Genomic DNA, 23,311 nt, shown 5'->3' on the forward strand with positions numbered 1-23,311 from the left:
GAATATACGCAACTCGTGGAAGTTTCCCAGACTTTTTAGCACGCTCCCTGATATCCTGACGAACACTCAATTTATCCTGATTTTTCTGGAATGATCCTGAGTTTTCCTGATTTTTGTACTCTTTACATTATTGGTAATAAATATACTGGTTTCCATGTCAAATTTTTCTGTCATGATAGCTATCCGGTTCACACTTGTATATATCGTACATTAAATTAAATTATCTAGACGCAAAGCTGTACTTATTTTTTCTATCTCTACCCTCGATTGTTTCTTAGCTTTCCAAAACAGTGCTAGAAAATTTCATGAAGCCATATTGTCTGACGAAGTTATTGAATTACAACGAGTTAAATTTGAGGAACAACATTGCTTTATTGAGGACAATGTGTATGTAGATATATCCCCCCATGCTTTTCTCATGTGTTGAGTAAAGATTCATTCCAAAGCATGGAGAATGAATTCAGTGAAAATTTGAATATTGATTTCTCTATATTGATTGATATTGATTGACTGTAGTAATGCTGTAGGGTTTTCGGAAAAAATATAAACGATCAAAAGGTTAGGCGAAACACTAGAATTTCCACATATGCGAGGATTTATACCATGCCTCTAAATTCTTTCACATATCCGGTCTTCGCCTGAAGAATGATATAGGGGAAGTGGGGGCATAGTGGTCACCCTAAGGAATATGCCCATTTCCAGCGTCCACATACCGCTTCAATCCGCGTTTTTCGAAGAATATTATAGTTCAACTCATTGTTGTTCGAGATAACAAACGACTTTTATTATAAAAATTCAAAATAGTACATTTTTCATCATTAGAAAAAAAAGGTGAAAAATCGAACTATGTTTTTGCTTGGAGGTAAAGTGGTCACCTAGTGGGGGCAAAGTGGTCACTCTTACATATCAAGCTAAATGGGATAGATTTATGCGTTTTTTTCGTCCAAATTTGTTCAAATCATATTTGATATAGTAGGTACATGTATGAAATAAGCTTGGCCTATTCACCTATAGTCCCAATTTAAATTTTTTCATGTATACAAAAACGTAGTAAGAAACACATAACGTTCCGCATAATTAGGCTTGGTTTAGTTGGAGTGGCATATTTTCCTAGTGTCAAAGCCACAAAAGGAACCTCTTCAAGAGCAGAATGCGATGAGGCATATCAGCTTTATTAAACAGAACATTGTATGTCGTTATTCATCCATGACCACTTTGCCCCCAAACATCAAAATGAGTGCTATGCTAATCAATCGCTGAGATTAAAGAAAATATCTGTTCAGCTCTCCAAGAATATGTGAACAGTCGTCCAAACTGATGGTTTGTCTAACATATCAGATTGAATAAACTAAATTTCACGAGAAGTTCCTTACATACCATGCGGACAGAACTACGGCCGAATGGCTATCGAGAGAACAATTATTGCTTTTGTTTTTTTCCTACAAATGTCACGAACTTTCTGGACAACCCAAAATTTATATATGACAGCTCCCAGCCAGACCTGTAAACAATCGATACTTTCCATGATGGTGATCATAAGTAAGGCTGCTCCCATCTCCCATCCTCTGAGATAGAGCAAAATGGCGTAGTCATACTCATCTTGCTCGAGATTCTCTGTATACACATTTCGATGATGATCAGATTTTTTTTTCAGTTTATATTTCGCATACATACATTCAGTCATACAAAAGCTGAACCTTCCCTCTCCCATTGTCTGTCGAACTGTCGAATTATGATATCACTAAGAAATTAAATGTCGGCCAAAGTACCGTCAGAAAGATTCATCTGAGAGAAGAATTTCGATCTTTTCTGGCCTGTAAACAACCGAACAGGACACTGAAGCAGACTCTAGTGGACAAAAGGCGTGCCCGGAAGTTCAACAACGAAGTTCTTACGTAGTACGAAGGATGGATCCTCATGGACAACGAAACGTACGTGAAGATATAGTATGGCAGCTTCATGAACAATAGTTCTATAAAGCCACTGATCGAGATTATGTTCCTAGCAAGTTCAAATTCGTTTTTGCCTGCAAGGTATTTGCAGCAGCGAAATAAAAAATATTGACAAATGATACTATGGATTCCAAATGTACAAGCAGGACCCAACAATCAATCATTAGCTGTTATTGAACTAGTCAGTTGAATGATGGTTGAACAAGCGTATTGAGTGTTTAATAAGACGATGTGCTGGACTATATGTTGTATAAATGCTTATTCAAACCAGGACACGAAATTTTCGAAGGTGAAAAATGAAGACCGACTCTACTCTCACTAGCTTCGCTTCGACTAGGACTGCTTCGGCAGTCACTGTCCACAAAAAATGAATTACAGTAGAACCTCGATTATCCGCGAGCGGATGATCCGCGATGTGGATTATCCGCGAAAGCGAGTTCCCTAGTAATTCTATAGATCTACCCGAAATTTGTCATTGAATGGTAGAGTTTTGCGCTTTTGTTTTGGTCATGACTTTCACATTATCTGAACATTGGTGTACAGATGGATAGTTTAATGCTTCCTGTATTGATGAAGCATAGTTTTCATGCTAAAACATCTTTTTTTTCGTGTCTACACCTCATATTTAACCCTTCATTGCGTTATCCGCGATTTTCGTTATACGCGGTGACCTAGCCCGACTATTCCGCGGATAATCGGGGTTCTACTGTAACTAGAAAATGAATTGACTGACGTTGAGAGCGAGGATGACAGATGAACTAGTCCATCCAGTGGTTATTCTAACTGACGGGACTAATAGATACAAAAATGCCTCTTCATTCAACTGACTTCAATCCACATTTCTACCCCCTAGGAATGAAATTGTTACCCGCGTACGCAATCATATAAAGAGGAACGAAAACTTGATTTCTGATGCAAAAAAGTAGTTACCCCATTAATGAACGGTTTATTGTCTGCCCATCGTGAACTCAAACCAACGAACTTAGACAGTTATTAGATATGATATAAAGGTACTCGCGTTAGTATTAGTAAATAGCGTGCAAAATAGCGCACACACACTGCATGCTATTTTATATGTGTGTTATTTTCGTGTACGATACAAAAATAATCTAGCTCACCTGTAGCGTATGTCAAACCACGTTGAACCTTAACATCGATGCATGCATACGTGATTTATGAGAGAGAGAGAAGAACGAGTTCGTTTTGGGGGAAGCCACTTCAAAATGCAATGAAGACAATTTAATGGGGAAGAATGAAATGAGATAGTCGAGTCGAAGAGGAGGAAAGCGATTAAACGCCCGACTGGCTGTTCATTCGTTTTGGCGGAGAAACTACGTGAAGAAGCCAAAAGTCATTTCCAACTGAAGGGCGGACGACGAAATATGTACACACTGTAACAGAACAACGGAAACTCTGCAGCATAAATTCAGCGAATGTTGTCGTGTAGCAACTGCGTGGACACTGATGCAGCGTAAAACAAAAGAAATTCTCAACGGTTGGCGAACTTTATCCTTCTCGCAATTGTTAAGGCCTGCGCTAGGGAATAAGAGAATAAGAGAATAAGAGAATAAGAGAATAAGCATTTTAAAATTGCTCGTCGTATATATAAAACACATACATAGAACCGAAGGAGCCATAAATTTATTAGCGCTTGAGAATTGAATTGAATAATGAAATGTAAACATGTATTTCTGTAAATAATATTTATCAATAAATTGACAATGAATTAAAAAAAAAACAAAAAAAAATACGGAGGGGAATTTCTCTATAGTCAGCTGACTATCCTCAGTTGACTATGACAATGCCGAGCCCTAATTCGGACCAAATTGAAGCTTTTGTTCAACCATTCATATAATACGCCAGTGAAAAGTTTTGAGGGTGCTTTAATTGTCAACAACTCATGAAAAAGCTGAACAGACGCAATATAGGCCTGAAATATATCTTTTATTCGACTATTTACACTCTGTTCTACCGACACGAACCGATCATTAGATGTAATAAAATTATTCAGTTTAGTAATGGTTGAACAATGGTATTGAGTGCTTAATAAGACAATATGCTGAACTATACATTGTATAGAGGCTTATTTAGACCAAATTTAAGCTTTTGTTCAACCATCTATGTTTACCTGGGTCACGATTTGCCAGATGCCAAAGAAACGATTTGAAAACGTTTATTCAACTGCAAAGCAGCTCTTGTACAACACATGATGGACTACCAAAATGAGCATTTGCTGTCAGTGTTTTTAAGCCCATGTTCGACTGCTTGGCTTTACATGTTTAAGTGTTCTAACGGTACGAATGGTTTGATGGAGAATCATCGATGTAAAGGTCGTAAGTTTGAATCTTGGCCATTTTTAATTTTTTTTAGAAGTTCATCAGAATCTGAACAAGTTTTATCTAGTAGCTGTAAAATAATCTAACAAGCGGCTGTCAAGATGCCAAATCAAATCCTATTTGTAGAAATTTGGTAGAAGAAAATAATGCAGTCAAACCAAGATGTTCTTCGATATCGCAGCTAAGTAGAGCTAATGAAATCAGAATATGGTCGAATAGACGTTTCCATCACACCTTGGAGTAGAATAAACGTTTTCTTATTGACTTTAACCCTCTACCGCCCAAGTTTTTTATTTATCTAAAAAAACCTACTCCACTTTCATCTCGAATTTACGACTTTCAACATAAAATACTCCTAGCAGAAAGCTGCCAGCATAAAAGCAATGTGTATGTGGTATAGCTGAAAATATTCTAAAGACGTTCTAGTGGGGGTGAACATTGAAAATAATGTCTGAATAATTTGAAAAGAGAATCCGCGAAGCTCGTCTATAGAGGGTTAAACTGCATTTAAAAAACAATATCGGAATAGTATTTTGCTATTTTTTCTCAAAAGGGCAATAAATGACCTTTGTTTTGAGTACTCAAACTACTTGACTACTCAATATTTTTTCATTAATATGGTTCCGAGATAGATCCGTTTTTTACGTCCAGATAATATAACTATAACGCGATTTAACTCAAGCTTACAAGTATAGATGAAAGAAGAAGCCGCAATCGGCTACCTCGGCGAATACACTTCGACGATCATCCAAATTGACCGATACTACCGAGCGAACACGGCAGGTTACAAAGCAAGTGTTGAAAAATTTCTGGATTATCTCAACCGCTACGCCAGCTCAGCAACCAAAAGTCAATTCTCAGAAGGTTTCTACAGCGCAACCAAAATCAAGGAGAGAAAGGCCTTACATGGGCCAAGCGACTACCCATTGAATACCAAAATAAGATGAGAGAAGTGGAAGCCTCCTGTAATGAATGCTTGAACAAAATAAAGTCAACAGCTCATTTGAATTTACCGAAGTTCTATTCAGCCTCGATCTAGTTATTGTGGCGAGTAAGATGGGGTATCTCTGGGCTCCCTGTATTACCTGTAAAACTCATTTTTTTCGAGCGATGTCGTCGTACGGAATCGGAAGGGCTGGGCTTTGTTGAATACAACAAATAGTCAGAGATGCCCTACAGAACACCACTTTAATGTGGATTTCGGACTACTCGGCAGTCCACCACGATGGGTCTGGTAGAATAATGGAGTTTTATACCAAATGGGTCCTCGCAGATGATCTAAGAATATGAACTACCAAAAACTCTTGACGACAATCTTCAAAGAGTTCATTTTCATGAAGGACACTGGACCACATGACCACGGAACAGCCACGAGAGATTACGGACAGCGGACCCAGTAAACAAAGGAAACAACAACCATTGACTCAACAGGCGTTGACCAGGCACACACAAGGACAACGAAAGCCGAAACTAAATAAATTTAGCAATGAAAATATAAGAGTCCAAGCCCCAACTTCTTTTTTGAACCCTCATGTATAGGGTATAATTAAATAGACATTTTCCGCCACTTGGAGAGCCCCCTCAGGACTCGAGTAGTGGGTCTACCAGACTCTCGTTTTGCGGAGTCCTCCGAATCTCCTCCGTATCCGGATTGATTAATCTTGGATCGGCTGAACAGAGAAGCCAAATACAACATTGTTGAAAGCATCGTTATTTTTTCGACACTGATGAAATCATCGAAACATTTATAAAAACCAGTCAATGAAATGTTATTTCTGCGTCATGGCGTTTCATGTCATGAAAATTGTGTTGTTTTGATATCAATACAATTATTGTTTTTACGATTAATGGGACTATAATGTAAGTTTTAGGAACTTTTAAATTGGTTAAGAAAATTGTACTACTCGGAACACTACTACGGCTGCCTCTGCTGTCAAAAATAGTAAACGGAAAAGATTACATTCAATCAAAATGCTTCGGCCAACGAAGAGAAGGGTTAAGCTCTCCAACGTGAATATGTGAAAAATACGATCATGGAAGGAAAATATTAAGGAATTATTAACACCGAGTTACTGTGCGGAAGAACTTGTTTATACCAAAAGAGCCCCAATTCGCATGTGTTGTAAATTTGCTCATGTTACATCATTCATACATATTACTTTAGTGTTGAATTGTTTTTTTTAAATGTATTCTAAGATCCGTGTCAGTGAAGCGCCAAAGTCCGATAAGAGTAATTCCAAATGAAATCGACAAATGACAAAACATGAGTATTTTTGATTCGAATGCAAGTGTGTATTACGTTTGGGTTAGAGGAAATATGAGTTTTCCACAGCAATTGGGAATTTTTTGATTCAAGCGTAACTTTTGAAAAGGGCGTGTCGATTTGAGTAAGAGAAATCTTTGATAGTTTATATCTCAAAAACTATGAGTCGTACCGAAATAGTGTGTTAGAAAGAGTTATAGAGTATTGATGGTTGAATATGAAAAAAATGTACACTGAGAAAAAAAATTAGTACTCTTTTTTTATTTACAAAATAAAATTTTAATTTGCGATATTCAAAAATATATTTTTTTCAATTTTTTCGTATACAAAAGAATGCAGAAATTTTAAAAAATGGGCCCAAGATGGTAAAACTATTTTTGACGAAATTTGTGGAACATCGAATTTTTAGGAATTTTCGAAACTTCGAATTTTTGTATGTTAGTAATCATTCCTAGCCACAAATTATGAATTCTGATGTGATTAAAAACAAAAAAGGTTATTATCAATCTCCTTCTAAATGCAACCATTCTCGAGATATGTAAAAAAATATTTCTAATTTATAATCTTTTTTATAGTAAATAATCTCTTATAATATGTTTGTCGTGTTATATCGTCATGTTCATGAAATTTTATGATTTTTCCTAAAATTTCCAACAATTTTTTGATTGATTGAAGTTACTATTAAGGTAAAAAATATTTTTTAGTTTCGCTACATTTGTATTAACCCACATGTCTTCGAATGTTTCGTAACGTAACTCCTAAACATATGTCTTTACCATAACGATGTATTTGAAAAAGTTGTTGGAAATTATAAGCGAATTCATAAAATCTCATGAACATGATGGTATAACACGACAAACATATTTAATGGGCCTATTTACTATTAAAAAGACAATAAATTACAATTTTTTTTAAATATCTCGAGAATGGCTACATTTAGAAGGAGATTGATAATAACCTTTTTTGTTTTAAGTAACATCAGGATTCATAATTTGTGATTAAAAATGACTGCTAACATACAAAAACTCGAAGTTTCGAAAATTCCTAAAAATTTGATGTTCCACAAAGTTCGCCAAAAATACTTTTACCATCTTGGGCCCATTTTTTAAATTTTCTGCATGACTTCTATTTTGTATGAAAAATATTTAAAAAATTAAAAAATACATATTTTTTTATATCGCAAATTAAAATTTTATTTTGTAAATAAAAAAAAGAGTACTAATTTTTCCTCTCAGCGCATATTTTTTCAAATTAAGCCAACAATACTCTATAACTCTTTCTAACACACTATTTCGGTACGACTCATATTTTTTGAGATATAAATTATCAAAGATTTCTCTTACTCAAATCGATACGCCCTTTTCAAAAGTTACGCTTGAGTCAAAAAATTCCCAATTGCTGTGAAAAACTCATATTTCCTCCAACACAAACTGAATACACACTTTCATTGGAATAAAAAATACAAGTTTTTAAAATCTGCATTTTTAGGACGATTTCATTTGGAATTGCTGATAAGTGAATTAATCTAGTTACGTAGAAAAATCACAACAAACGGACTTCTCTCACACGCACTATTACCCCATAAGAACACGTGGTTTTAACACTTTGGCGTCCGGCGACACCACAGTGGTTACGTACGGAAACTAGCGTCTAAATGCCGGCGACACCACAGTGGTTACAGTGGTTCCCGATAATGTCAAGAACGGGCGGTGACAAGCCAATTAATCCAAATTAGCGCTGCCGGCGCCAAGCGAATATTTTTTTATGAATGGTGCGGACGTCAAAGTGTTATTTATACTACTACAATGGCTTCGTTCCTTCACATTCACCTTAAACGATCACTGTTCCGATTAACATATAAGGGTCTATGAAGCTGATACTCGAAATGAATTCAACTAACTGAATTCGAAATTAAGATCATTTTCGAATCGTGCTAGTAGCGCATCTAAGTTTTCATAACCAATGAATTTTCTTCACATCGAGAATGTGACTTCGGTACAAAAAGAGATATGTCAGATATGTCACGGTTACTCATTTGTAAAATTTTCATTTGCAGATTTTTCTTTTACAGACATTCTGATCTGCAGATCAAAGTCAAATGAAAGTCATAAATGAAACAAATCATTAAACAAAGAATATAAGAAGGGTAATGAAGAAAGCATATATAAATTGGAATCCATTAAAACCTATGAACATGATGGATTGACTGAAAATTTCTTTTTGAATCAGTTTACAAACAGAAAGCGAAATTATTTTCGAATTGAGTATAGTTTTAATGACACAAGAAACGTACATACGCAAATGGATCATCTAAGCAGCGAAATGGAATGGGATAATGGCTGATAATTAGAACTGATAACCCGAAGATAATTGATATTACATCAAACACCAGTCTGGCAGAAAAAACATAAATGTATAACATCGTTATTAAAAAAAAAATTACTTGTAATATCAGTAAATGTCTATTTAAAGATGTGAGAGTGAAAGTTATTCCGAAATTTTCGCTGGATCTTGAAAGTGTTGTAACCGAATATTTAGATAAACTTTCCATGGTTGTTAATTTATTCGATGGAACAGGTCAAGAGCGGTTGGGAAAACTCTTTGAAGTTGATGCACTGGTGCATTAGTTTACAAAACCTTGTTGCTATGGGCAATAGTCACCATTGTTATCATCGATAGATTGGCAACATTTTGTTATTGACTTCAATTGCTCAAATGCAACCAACCATCAAAACAGCGATTGATAGTAAAATAGTGAAAGATCCGAGAGCAGCTGAAGATAGTGCAGACGAAAATATATAAATATGATTACCGACATTTCATAATTTGATTTAAAGATTTCTTGAACAAAAGGGAAGTTGAAAAGCTGAAAATAAGCTGAAAGAAGGCATGGATGGTAGCGATGAAACGGATATCCGGTAGCTATTCGGTATCCGGCCAATATTTGATATTCGGCCGGATACCGGATAGTGACCTACTATACGGCCGGATACCGGATATCAGAAAATATAAATAAGTTCTAATTAACACAAGATAAACCATAACAAAATAGCAAATTAACATCATCCATATATAATTAAAAGTAATGTTTGATTAGTAGAACTAGGCGGGGCCTTCATTATTATTATTATTATTATTTAGAATGCCCGTTCCTTATTTCCCAAAATTGAATTAACATTATTTCTAGCAAATCTTGTCAATTGAATATACTTCTTAGAATTGCCACCAAATGTAAGAATCGTGATTGCGGTCGATTCGAAATGTATTCACATAACAGTCATCCCGTCGATCTATCCCTCCCTCCATAAAATGTAATCCTTTATTTGGTTCATGCACACATGCTGTTTTTTCCAGTTTCTTTTTCGCAAATGAAAAACCGAATATCCGGCCGCCGGATATCCGGTATCCGGTATCCGGCCAAACTACTATCCGTTTCATCACTAATGGATAATTTCATGTAAATTTTCATAAATTGTTACTTGAGTAGAATTATTATATTTTTGAACTGCAAAAAGTAATTTCAATTCTCGGAATTCCCTAATTTCATTCCAACAGAAAATGTATGCATAATCATCTATATACATAAAAATGGAAGGCCAAATGTGTTGCTAAGTGCATAACCTGAAGAAGGAATGGTCCGATTTGAGCCGTCTCTATTTCGTTGTATTCGTCTCTGCCCATAGATCAATGTTATGATGAGAAGAAGTTTTGAAATTAAGAAGAAAAATACTTCTCATATGTTCCGCAATGACATTGTTGTTACTCAAATTATATTTCACGTTTGCGGAATTGGGCTTCGTGTTCCGTTAGAGTAAAGCGAAAATGATTCTCATCGAAAGTAAAAATTATGAATGAAAATTCACTATTCTGTATCAAACATGTATTCCATGTAACGGAGAAACTCGTTATTCGCAAATGAATAAAGAATCTTGAGCGAAAATTATGACTACAAATAAATTTGTATTATAATGGCGAGTTTTGGCAGAAGTAATAGGAAATTTGTAGAGAATGGAAATTGTGAAGAGCCAAATGGAAATTGTAAAGATCAATCAATTGAAAGTTATGCGATTGAACCTACGAACGCTAGCTCGGTAAAAATAAGGGAATGTTTGAAAGAATTGATATCAAAAAAAATAATTTTGGGCGGGACGAAATTTTCCGGATCAGCTAGTAATTAAATAATTTTTCACTTCAGTAGATTCGGACTGAAAAGTGAACACAGCACGATGCACGTTGGTGCTGAACAGACTTCTGGTATATGCTCTTAATTATAAAAATATCTCTAGTTGAATACATTTGCATTGATTTCTTCTGAAGAAGAGAATGTGGATTCGTTTTCGATCGACGCTCTTTCTTGGGAGTAAAACGCATGTATACACCGGAAATTGTTTCGATCTATCACCAGAATATAAAACATATGATCCTTTATCTCAATCGTTGAAAACATATTTGTCGCTTCTGATGATATGAGAAGCATGATCAATGAATATTCATGATACCAAAACTTGCTTTTCGGTGAAAACAAAACCAACCTTGATATTTCTACCAACACGACGAGTCGTATCACTTTGGATTCATAAATGTCACGGTCTGAATCTCCGTTTTACGTGTATCTACACAAAAATCACCTTTAAAATTGTTTCTTTTTATTTGAAAAATAGAGAAAAGCCAATCAAGGACCCATTTCTTTCTCATAAGCACTGATTGAATGTCCTCGAAAATGAAGCAATAAGTAGTGCCAAACCACGCAAATAAAAAGCATCTTCAAGTGTGGAATTTAGATGGAACTTGTTGAGTACTGTTTGTGTTTTGCAAATGAGTTAAGAAAAGTGCGAAGTATGGTTAACGGTTATTGAGATTTAATGAATAAGAGACTTGGTTGCACAAGCAAGCATCCGAGTGCACAAAACACACCGCTAGTGTGGTGCCATGGGGTCATGTTTACAAAAGGAACAGCATCTTTACAATCCGACTTTTAGTCGTCAACGCAATATTGGTGTTAAAATAATATTATATGAGTTACACTCTTCCGTCGGAAACCGATTTCATAGCATGGCGCTTTAAGAGCGGAAGCAACATTCAAGCGGACGCTCAACATCACAGCTTTCACATTTATGTTTTGGTTCGGAGCATCTCTAGAATATAGGGGGTCTATCACTAATTTATTAGGTTGGCATGTTTTGCACCTGTCATAATTCTTGATTTTAACGCGATTAATAAACCAAAAAATGAAGCCAACCGCGATTTCTAAGCATGATGGACAGCTTAGACTCTGACTGACCTTGGGTGATTCCGAACCGAATAATTATCGGCTTGTTTTGTAGTTTTCGAGAAAAGGTGAAATTATGAACAGATGAATGAATGAATACGTACACCCTCCATGCGCTCGAAGAATTGGATGCATAATTATACAGCAAAGCGAAGGAGCCGAAGATAATTTTCCAAAGATTAACAATTAATGATTCTATCGGGGTGCGCTTCCGAAATACTTCAAAGTCCCACCAGTGCTGTTTAACAAACTCTAATTAACTGCCTGTGCTGGTTTTTTTTCACGATTCCTCTTATCTTCGCTTTTATCGAGATCCAGATCAGTTCCGGGAGTGGAGCAGTTTCCATTTCTCATGTGCCAATTTTCCTGTTTGCTTCCACGCCGTCAATCTTCATCAACTCTTCGCAACTCCCCTTTTTGGGATTGTGTGTTATGCGAACAGCCACTATCTTGGTCTGGATTTTTTCGAACATCTTTTAATACGATATCAGAGTGTTAATAAAGTATTATGTGTTGAATTACGAGTGGAAGAAGCTTTGGATAGTAGCAGTTTTTAAATTTCTTTTCGAAACAACAACAACATTTCGCTACTCGTACTATGCGTATGTTTTAGTTCCTAATACTTTTAATACTTGTCTATGAATTTAAAGAATAGTTGAAAATCCTTCATTGCTTGCAAGGCGACTTTGGGGTGATACTCATATATGGCACACTAGAAGTGGTTTAAATATTTTTTTCGAACAAATCACAAGCCGATCATTTTTATTGTTTCATTTTCATATTCTTTCAAGATACATTCAACGAAGAACAAATTGTAGACTAGTGCAGTATGTTTATGCGCAATTTATGGAATTCTTGCTGAAATTGCTTATCCGGGGTTTCCTGATAAACAATACTCCCCGATTGACGATTTGAAACTACCACGTTAAATAATTTGTCAGTCATACTGCATCATTTGACAACACTTCAAAAAAAAAACCTTTCGACGAATGTTATAATCTATGCCTTTAACTCATGAAGATTGTTTGTTCTGCGGCTTCGAGTTTAGCAAAATCAGATGATCAGAATAACTGCATGGTAAATCTCCCTCACTGAAATTTATAACGAACCTTTTTTTTCCTCGAGTTCTCAAAATATTTTAAATTATTTTCAATCTTGCCTTTCAGTTCGACCAGGTTCGCCAGGTTCGCTAGAGACGGCGAAAGACTGTTCTCTGAAGTTGGATTGATTCACGACCCCAAGCGATATCCTGTGTTATCGCCAAATGCTGAAAATTACATATTTATTCTTCATCTTTTAACATTTACTAGATTTACCTCCTAATCATTATGTTTCCGCCAAAAGTGGCTTATGTCAGTGATCAAACTTCGCCTAATTAATAACACATAAATTGAGTTATAGGCTATTCTGATATGATTTATAATGATAAAGAAGAATAAATGATATTGATTTTGATATTCGATCGGATAGTGAAAATTGGCATCATATGGGTAGTTGCTGGTTATCCGTTCCATCTCTAACATCAACATAAAATTCCAACATTCGAAATAACGATAATAGGGCTGATTACAAACGTCACTTCACGGTGAAAACGAAATGAATTGTATGCAATTTGTATACATTTTATTCCGTTTTCACCGTGATGTTCGTAATCAGGCCCAATGTCTTCAAAAATTGACCGAATCCGTCCGAATGTACACATTACATCAATACTGTAATTCCGAAGAATGCCATACAAATGAAACACAAATTTCTGTTTTTTTTCGAGAATTATTCAAGCAAATGAAACCAAATTAGGCATATTGTAGTTTTAGGGTGCAATAAAGGTTTCTATGGTGGTTAGACTCTCCACCCTCCTTTCTAAGGAGGGGCTGCCATACAAATGAAACACAAATTTCTGCATTACTCGAGAATCAATCAAACAAAGGAAACCAAATTTGGTATGTGGAGGTTTTAGGGTGCAATAAATGTTTCTATGATGGTTAGACTCTCCACCCCTCTCTCTAAGAGGGGCTGCCATACAAATGAAACACAAATTTCAAATTTCTTTCCGGATAAAGGGAAAATTCGGAATTTATTCCTATATGTTCTACAATTACATAGTGACAAGGGCTTTTAGTCCATTTGATGTTTGCGCTAGCGAAATTGATCTTTGTTCGAAACTGAAAATGGATTTTAATGTGATGAAACGCACTCCTATATCTTCTTCTATCTATACAAAAAAAAGGATCGCAGGATGTGTTGATAAGAGCAGAACTCGAGGATGGAAGTTAACCATTTAGGGCTGTCTTTATTCTATCATATTTTCTGTATAAAATATTTATTTCATGTAACGGAGAAACATGTTATTTGCAAGTGGTTGAAAACTCTTGAAGGAGAATTGTGTCTGAAAATAATCTGATATTATACTGATGAGTTTTGTTAGAAATACTAGGAATTTTATAGTAAAAGGTAAATTCAACGGGGTCGATTAGAAGATCAATCAATGAGCTATTCTGCGATTGGAACCATGTATTGATAACAAAACACAAATTTTGGGCGGGACGAAGTTTGCCGGGTCAGCTAGTATTTTAAAAAAATGGAAGATTGCTCAAAAAAAAGGAAGGAAACTGGATCCTATATAACCATATTATTTTAAGAAGATCGGTTTTGATTTATCTAAAGTGTTTTTTTTACCCGTTCCAATGCTTGAGAAATAAAATTTCCTCTGAAGCATGGTGTAGTATTTATATGTAGATCATAAAATGATTTATTTCGATTTATTTTAATTAATCATATCATTCGAGCATATCAAAATGATGATTGGGGTACATGTTTTCCGGTTATAGATCACTGCATCGAACTCAACCTAAATTTTTTGCCCTTTTTCTTTTAACGCGAATTTCGACATTTCTGTATTATTTTAACAATCTTCGTTGCCATATTTTTCACACTCACGAAGAATGTAGAATAAAAGAAGTCAAAAAATCAATGCATGGTGCCTAACCCCACCTTCGGTTTGACGTTCCTGCGTGATTTGTTTCAACTCCCATTCGTTGCACTTCCCACATCTCCCTATTCAAATGTCAAAATGATATTTTCAACCACGCAAAACTGTCAAACTGACGTCTCTGTGCACTGATTTATGTACTTCTTATATTAGGCCTGTCCAAACCAAATTCTGGTTTGCAATACAAAGTATGCATTAGCACTTCAGGAGAGTTAATATTATGCGTAAGAATAATGCTATTTAGAACTAAAAATCGCTTGAGTGACCATGAGAAACTAATATCCAATTGACGTGTAGCAACCCAACTAACCTAGGGTTTTATATTCATTAATGAAGCACATTTACTCTATGACCTTCCGAACATTAAAATGGTTTAGATGATCTATAACAGGGGTGGCCAAACTTTTGGGCATTGCGGGCCACTAATTGTTTAAATGTGAGGCTGCGGCCTACCAACGCTGAAAATCAAAAAGTGATTAGAAAATGAATGTAGTACTAAACGATAAAACAATGTTTGTACCCTCCTGTACTCGTGGGCAAAATCATAACTTCTTTAACTCGCGCACAGTGTCACAGACTATACGTGTCTCTGTAATTTTGCTATTGTGTATTCTTAGGCGTTATTGGTATTTACTTAAAGTAAAAAAGATATATTGAAATGAAAAAACTCAAAAAAAATTTTTTCTTCACCTTCATTCAGTTTCAATTGAGTCTTCTCAAAACAAAATTATTGATTCTCGGTCCGTAAGACCGTATACTAGAGTATAGAAAAGTTAATTGAAAGGAAATCATAGGTCATAATAATAAATATTGAATGATAAATCATTTTATAAAATAAATATAATTACCGGCTACTAAATAATTTATAAGTAATACTTTATTTTATAATAAGGTCATCAATCGATAATATTGATTGTGACTATCCGGTATCCGGCCTATACGGCCAATATTTGTTATCCGGCAGAATACCGGAGAGTGACCTTCTACCCGACTGGATAGAAGTTTATTAGATGATTAGAGTTTATTAGAGAATGGATCAATAATTTCGATTTCGATTTTCGAATTCAATTTCCTTAGTAATGAATTTTTTTAATGGAAACTGACTATCACTTTCATTTGCTACTTCGTTGAAACTGCCTCAAAAGGCGTCATGAGATTTGTGTATAAGGTTTTCATATTTTGCTTCGTTCAATTTGATTTGTGGTGAAGAAAGTGTACCTTCTCTCAGATATCATCTCTTAAGACAGTTCCAAGTTTTTCAATCAAGAAAGAAAATAATTACTTATTTAAATTCGTAGTACTTAATCTTACTCGATTCTCAATATCTCAATATACAAACTTTTTTTTTCCAATATACCCATAAAAAATTGGTCTTTTAACAAATGATATGCTTGGAGAAAACATTGTTAAAAATGTTTCTAGAGACAATATTTTGCTTTATTATACGTTATGGTCGAATAACTGGATGTGTTAATATAAAATAACTAAAACTCTGGAAGAAAATATTAAATGGAAACTTTAATGAAGAAATATCTACTCTTAAAACTAATATGTTTCATTGAGGTTAGCATAAACACCTTATAAAATGATAACGGCAAAAGGTGGAGGGATATTTAATCCATTCTGTTTGGAGGTGACACTGTCCTAGACCAGCTGGCGGGCGCCTAGGAATACATACGCGGGTAACCGGTAGACCGCGGACTACCGTTTGGCCATCCCTTCTCTATAACCTCTGATGTTTATATAATGTGTGATTTGCGAGTGCTATATAAACATTGTACTTAGCTGATTAGTTATTCGTTATTTAGTTATTCGCTACTGGCAGCAAAGATAGATAAACATAGAAGTGCGCAGAAAAAAAAAGGAACGAATTAATTGGAATGCTTCAATTATATTAATTTTAACCTTTCAATGTATAACATACGAAACAAATCTTAGAGAATTTCCTATTCGATTGGCATGCAAATCCTCAAAATCCGTTTGCAGCCGAAACAGTTATTAACGTTAAAACTATTTCATAAAAAACTTGACCTCTTTTCAGATTTGGCACCCTTACTCAAGAATGTCACAGAAATGATTATCATAGCTTATTGTCAATCATTGGATCATTGGCTCTGTAAAGCTGTTACGATTGAACTTTTCAGTAAAGCAGAATAAAAAGTGAAAGGGGTTTTACTGAAGACTCGACCACATTCTTGGTGCAAGTCCACGACGTTATTTTACTTTAACATTTTGGATATTCTTTAAGAAAGCATGTAAACTTATGAATTAATTTACATTGGTGGTTCTGAAAAGAACCGATGGTTTACGTTTGTATTATTCAAAACTAAATAGCCATAAAAATGCCGCTTAGAAGAAAAAAAACAAGTCTCTCGTAGTTTTAAGACTGATATTACACAGTCATTTACCATCACCATTGCTTCACTTTCTGATAAGCAAAACACAACACTGTGGTAACCTCTTCAATCTATTTTCGACAGCACATAAAAACAAAAGTGTAGCTTCGCCAATATACAGGTCGGACTCGATTATCCGGTGTATTGATTTTTTTTTTCACTCCGGATAATCGAGTCATAAAAAAAACGAATTTTCTCTCGGTAAACGTAATATAATTATGATTTGCACTTATTTATTAAACGTTTTTATCTAGGTTGACCCGTTTGTATGTTTGTGACTTTGTAGCTTTATGACTTTGTCTATTAATAGAAATTTAATCCCCTTCCTGTTGACCGATTGATCTGAAATTTGGAACACATCTTTATCTCTGGTGTCTTTATAAAACTGCCTATCCCATGATCTTGACAATCCAAGATGGCGGTCGTTACAAAATGACGGATAACATATTTTTTTAGAACCACTTCAATGTGGGCATCAAATGAAAGGGCTTGACTAGTAGAACACAGTTATTAATGAAAAATGTATATCCAAGATGGCTGCCGCTACAAAATGGCGGAATACACAGTCTCTAAACAACTAATTACTTTTTAAAAGGTTTCATTCAGCATGACCTGTTTGTATGTATGTTTCAATGTTTGTAGGATCCCACATTAAACGAAAATTAACAGTTGAATTTTTCAAGATCATGAAATACTCAGTTTTATTATGACAGTAGAATTAAAGATATGTCCCAAATTTCAGATCAATCCGTCAACAGGAACGGGGTCAATTTTCTATTAATGTAGGACAACATTACAAACAATCAAACATACATACAAACAGGTCAAGCTGAATGAAATCATTAAAAAGTAATGGTTTATTTGGGAACTGCGGTCATCTTGGATTTGGATTTATCATGATCTACTGTGTTCTACCAGTCGAGAACTTTCATTTGATATCCATATTGATGGGGTTTTGAGAAAATATGTAATCCGCCATTTTCTAGTGGATTGGATTTGCATTTTTCATAAATAACTTTACTCTACTAGTCAAGCCCTTTCATTTGATACCCTTATTAGCTATTCAATATGGAATTATTATACAAATTATGGCCGCTAAATTAGGTGTTCGTTATTGACGGCACGGATAGGAAATCACAAAAAAAAACACAGAACATTTGTATGGAAAAATGGGGATGCTTCCTTTTTTTATTGTAATTTTAAACTATTTAGGGCTGGGAAATCGCAATGTATATCAAACAAATCATAGAGAGTTTATGATTCGAATGCAAATCTTCAAAAAATGTTTTTAATACTAAAATTTTTTCTTAAAAACGTGACATGTTTCTTGCAATCAATGGAAAACGTACGTATAAGGTTAAACATAACAGTTTGCTCGCACTCCAATTAAGGTTATAAGAGAGCTGGACGAGTCACCATCATCCACGTCTCTAGTCTACTGAACCAAAATATGGAAGATACCCACAGTTGCAGATCTGCAGGCACTGGTTGTGAAAGGATTTGTGGTGCTTGAGGGTGGTTCCAAGAATTTTTCCAGTCGTTCTTTCTGAAATTTGGAATATCTCGAAAACGCTGCTGGTAGCGTTAAAAGAAATTGAGAAACGATTGGTCGATTTCCAATAGTTAATTATCTATTCGCAGACCAAGACTAAAAACAAACATTCGTGATATCCATACTGTCGTTTTCTAATGTCGCATTAAAGTAAGTTAAGATTTTGCGTGATGTGCACTTGACCATTCATGCTTGGTCAAGTGCACATCAGTGTTTCAGTGTTCCAAGGTATTCGACATGTCGAGAACACCTTGTGTAGCAGACAGCACTTAGGTAAATGAGAAATGTGCCACCGCATGCCTAAATGTTCATGTCAGGTGTCAGAGTGAGGTTCTGATCGACTCGATGGATGCAAAGGAATGTAACTTAGAAAAATAAACATTCGAAAACAACATGACTCAGAACATTTAAACAAAAAAATTCGTGATTAACGACTGTGCGCGATTTAGTTTCTATAGATCATTATAAGTAGGGTGGAAACCGGTGAAATATGAACCTCACCAACTCTACACCGAATTCGTGAGACAAATAAACCGCCATAAAATGCATCGAGCATGCAGCTGAGATGCCGGATGAGATACCGGTTGGAGTTATTTCAACATCGCGTGCAAGGTGACTGAGGTATTGTTCGAAACCAATGACACTGCGTTGGTTGCTTTCAGAATATGTCCATAATTTTTGTTAATTCTTTTTTTCGAGAAGCAGTTGAGGCAAATTTAATTATTTGATCTGAAATTTTAACACCCCCTAGGTCGTAAATGATTGTATTCGATTGGAAACAAATAAAAACATTCTACTTCTCTCGCAAGGTTCTTAGCTGCCGCTAGCAATTGAGGACCTTTTACTATTTGTTCATTGCAACTTCACATAACACATAAAGTCGTGTGCCGCACTCATTCTATCCAGATGCATTCACTCAGCATCCCGCGGAGGCAATCGCGCTATCGGGTACCAATAAATTAGCGTGCACTGCGGTGACTCACGATGTACTCCATTCCTTGACGATGTCGTCGAACAACAAAAAAAACTTCCAACTCATATTCAGCACCGTATTGGAGCACAAAAGGAGCGGCAGCGTCGTCACGATCGCTAAAAATAAAAAAAAATCCAAGACCTAAAGCTCGCAAAGATCTACCCACACGCGATCACCTTCCAGCGGGTTGAAAACAAAACAAAAAGAAAAGCACTTCAAATCACGGAAGGGAACGGACAATGTTCACTCCAATCTTGTCACGGTGTAGCTCGGTGCCATACGGTGTTTCCTCTCGATTTTTTTATCACCGGTGGTTGAAAACATAAACTCACACAATATCGAAATATCAATTAGTCAACTAATTTTTTGCCGTCATCGATCGATCGCTCAGTGTTCCGATCCAACCGATCGCGAAGGTGATGTAATTGAACGATTGAAAAGCTTAGATTCTGAATGAAATCACAAAAAAAACCGACACACTAATCGACATACGACTTCGCAAAAGCAAAAGGACAGGCAAAAACTAACAAACAAAATACAACGTTTTGTTTACTGACCATAAAAGGGGCGCAACTGCAGTATCCGCGATCTTCTTTTGGCCTCGCGTCGATCTTGGTTTCGCGAAGTAAACACCAACTGAAAGCCTATCGATACGTCTCGGTTCACGTCCGCCTTGGAAACGGCTTGAAGTGGTACTGAGGATTACGTGCGACGTCTTGTGGTTTTTTTGGGTTTGTTTGAGCGAACGAACAGTCCGATGAGAGTGATCCCAGAGATTCGCTGAGTACCAGGGTTGAAATCACTCAACTCAATATGGGTTTATGTTGGGATTGCGGAATTTTTTTACTCTGCCTGTTTGTCTTTTTTATGCTTCATTTCTTCCTTTTACTTCTTAATAATTAATTAATCCGATAAGGAGCGTTGCACACGCGTTTTGCACAGAAATGTGAGTATCCTTCACATATTTGATTCAAGAGTAATTTTTCAAAAAAGCATATGTATTTTAACATGAACTTGTCATGTGTTCTTTTTTTCTTCGTAGTTGGTGAGAGGGAATTTAATGTCATTGCTATAATGTCACATCTCCAGGGTTGAGAAATTCTAGAAGAGTAGGTGCATTTTTTTGGATTTTAACTAGTTTTAGAAATTACTTTATAGTAATACGTTCATTACTATAAGGTAATACAATTCTTTGCTCTATGAAATGATATTAAATGGTTGTAGAATGTTCATTTTTAATCAAAAAGCTCGTAGTAATTTCCCAAATATCCATCCGTTTTTAAGATAATTGAAAAATAAAGTTAACATTTTTTCTCTCCTTCACACATTATCTCCCTCTTTTCCCCCTCTTTCTCTTCTTCTCTCTCTCTCTCTCTCTTCCCCCTCTTTCACTCTCTTCCACTCTCTCTCTCTCTCTCTCTCTCTCTCTCTCTGTCTTCTCCTCTTTCTCTCTTTCACTCTGTCTCTCTCTATTTCTCTTCAAATCTTTTTTTATCTATTCTTATTTACTATTTCTTTCTTTCCCTATTTTTTTCTTTTCCTTTTTTTTTCATTTTCCCTTTTTTCTTTCTTTCATTCTTTCTTTCGTTCCCTCTTTTCCTCTTTCTCTTTCATTTATCGAGTTATGGCTCTTATGGCCTATCTCTTTCTCTATTAGTCTCCTTTTATCTCCTTTGGTCTTTCTCTTTTATTTCGCTGTAGAAAATTACCTAGTTGACCGATCCTTCTAAAACTTTCAGACAATAAAATATAGCCCATTAGTAATCTTTTGGTATATTTATTTCTTTCATCTACAGTACCATAACCGTATGCTCGCGCCTTAAGCTTTCGCCACTCATAAGGTTCTGTACAACATCTGGCTGCAACTTCTTCTGTACGGAAACCCACTTTTTCTTCATGTCTTCCTCAGATTTGATCTCCTTGGGATGCTTCCGTAGGGCCTGCTTCATAATAATTCAGTATTTTTCGATAGGCCTGAGTACCGGTGTTTTGAGGGGTTTATGTTCTTGAGTATGAAAGTGTCCCCGTTGGCTTTGTACAACTCCAGGATATCCTTTGAATAGTGGCAAGAACCTAGATCCGGCCAGAAGATCGTAGAATCCTCGTGTTGCTTCAACAGAGGAAGCAGATGCTTCTATAGACACTCCTTGAGATGGATTTTCCCGTTTACAGTCCCGGTAGTCACGAACGGTGCACTTCGTTTGCCACACGATCAGATCGCTTGCCAAATCATGTATCTGTTGGCAAACTTTGAAAGTTTCTGCTTCCTTACTTCCTCCGGAACATAAAGCTTGTGCTGTGCGGTGAAGAACAGTAGCCACGGAAGCTGCCGGAATTCCGCCTTAACGTAAGTCTCATAATCCATGATGAGTACATGTACATTTTATTTATTGGCCCAAAAATTTGACCATTAAATGCGGATAGTGGAGATCCAACGTGCCCCACAATTTTATTTTAGTCTCATCAATGTCCTTGATTAATGAAGGAAGGTATATGACAACTGCTAACTGCTATTTGCCTAATTGTTTTCTAGCTTTTAGTACATTATCTGTATCATTATTTTGTTTAAGACTTTTATTTTTGTCTTTTGTCTTTTGTTTAAGACAAAGAAACCGTTTAACTTAAAAAGTTTTTTTTTACTTATTTTATTTTCTAGTTTTTAGTACATTATTTGTATCGTTAGCATATTTCTCTATAATAAAACCATTCAACTTTCTTTTTAATTTTGTTCCTTTCTTATCCAATTTTCCTCGGAATATTTTTATGATGTACTGAAGTCTATTAGTCAAATCATATAATTTAATACCGACATTGAGGAGATTGCAAAAATACATGGTAGCTACCTCACAGACATTCAAATATACATACAAACAGGTCAAGCTGAATGAAACCATTTGAAAAAGTAATTGGTTATTTGGGGACAGCGGCCATCTTGGATTTGGATTTTTCATGATCTACTTCGTTCTAATAGCAATTTCATTTGATACCCATACTGATGGGTATTGAAAAAACAATGCTCACCGTTTCACCGTTTTCTAGTGGTGATCATTTTAGACTTGTTTCTTTTTATAAATAACTATGTTCTACTAGTCAAGCCCTTTCATTTGATACTCATATTGATGTAGTATTCATATTGCGCATTTTGTGGTTGCAGCCATTTTGTATTTGCATTTTTTTATAAATAAATGTGATCTACTAATCAAGTCCTTTTATTTGATACCCATATTGATGGGATTCAGAGAAAATATGTAATCCGCCATTTTGGATTTGCATTTTTCACAAATAACTGTATTCTACTAGTCAAGCACTTTCATTTGATACTCATATTGATTGAGTTTTAAAAAAATATATATGTGACGCCATGGCGGCCATTTTGGATTTGCATTTTTCATAAACAACTGTATTCTACTAGTCAAACCCTTTCATTTGATACCCATATTGATGAGGTTTTGAGAAAATATGTAATTCGCCATTTTGTAGCGGCCGCCATCTTGGATTTTCAAGACAATGAAATACGCAGTTTTATAGCGACTGTAGAGATAAAGGTGTGTTCCAAATTTCAGATCAATCGGTCAACAGGA

At 35.5% G+C, this 23,311-nt stretch overlaps 1 protein-coding gene across 3 annotated transcripts in view; it reads right to left on the reverse strand.

Moving 5' to 3' along the window:
• The window catches only part of LOC129779788 (uncharacterized), a 41,047-nt gene extending 20,610 nt beyond the window's left edge, over positions 1–20,437 (reverse strand). For 2 of the 3 annotated variants that reach the window (XR_008743769.1, XM_055787490.1), the window contains exon 1: positions 20,288–20,437. The gene's annotated coding sequence lies outside the window, so the exon portion shown is untranslated. Of the gene's footprint in view, positions 1–3,070; positions 3,484–20,287 lie in introns of all 3 variants that reach the window. The other variant, XM_055787491.1, reaches the window with a different exon arrangement.
• Positions 20,438–23,311: the final 2,874 nt, after the last annotated feature.

Source organism: Toxorhynchites rutilus, chromosome 3, assembly GCF_029784135.1.
Source record: "Toxorhynchites rutilus septentrionalis strain SRP chromosome 3, ASM2978413v1, whole genome shotgun sequence".
NCBI lineage: Eukaryota > Metazoa > Arthropoda > Insecta > Diptera > Culicidae > Toxorhynchites > Toxorhynchites rutilus.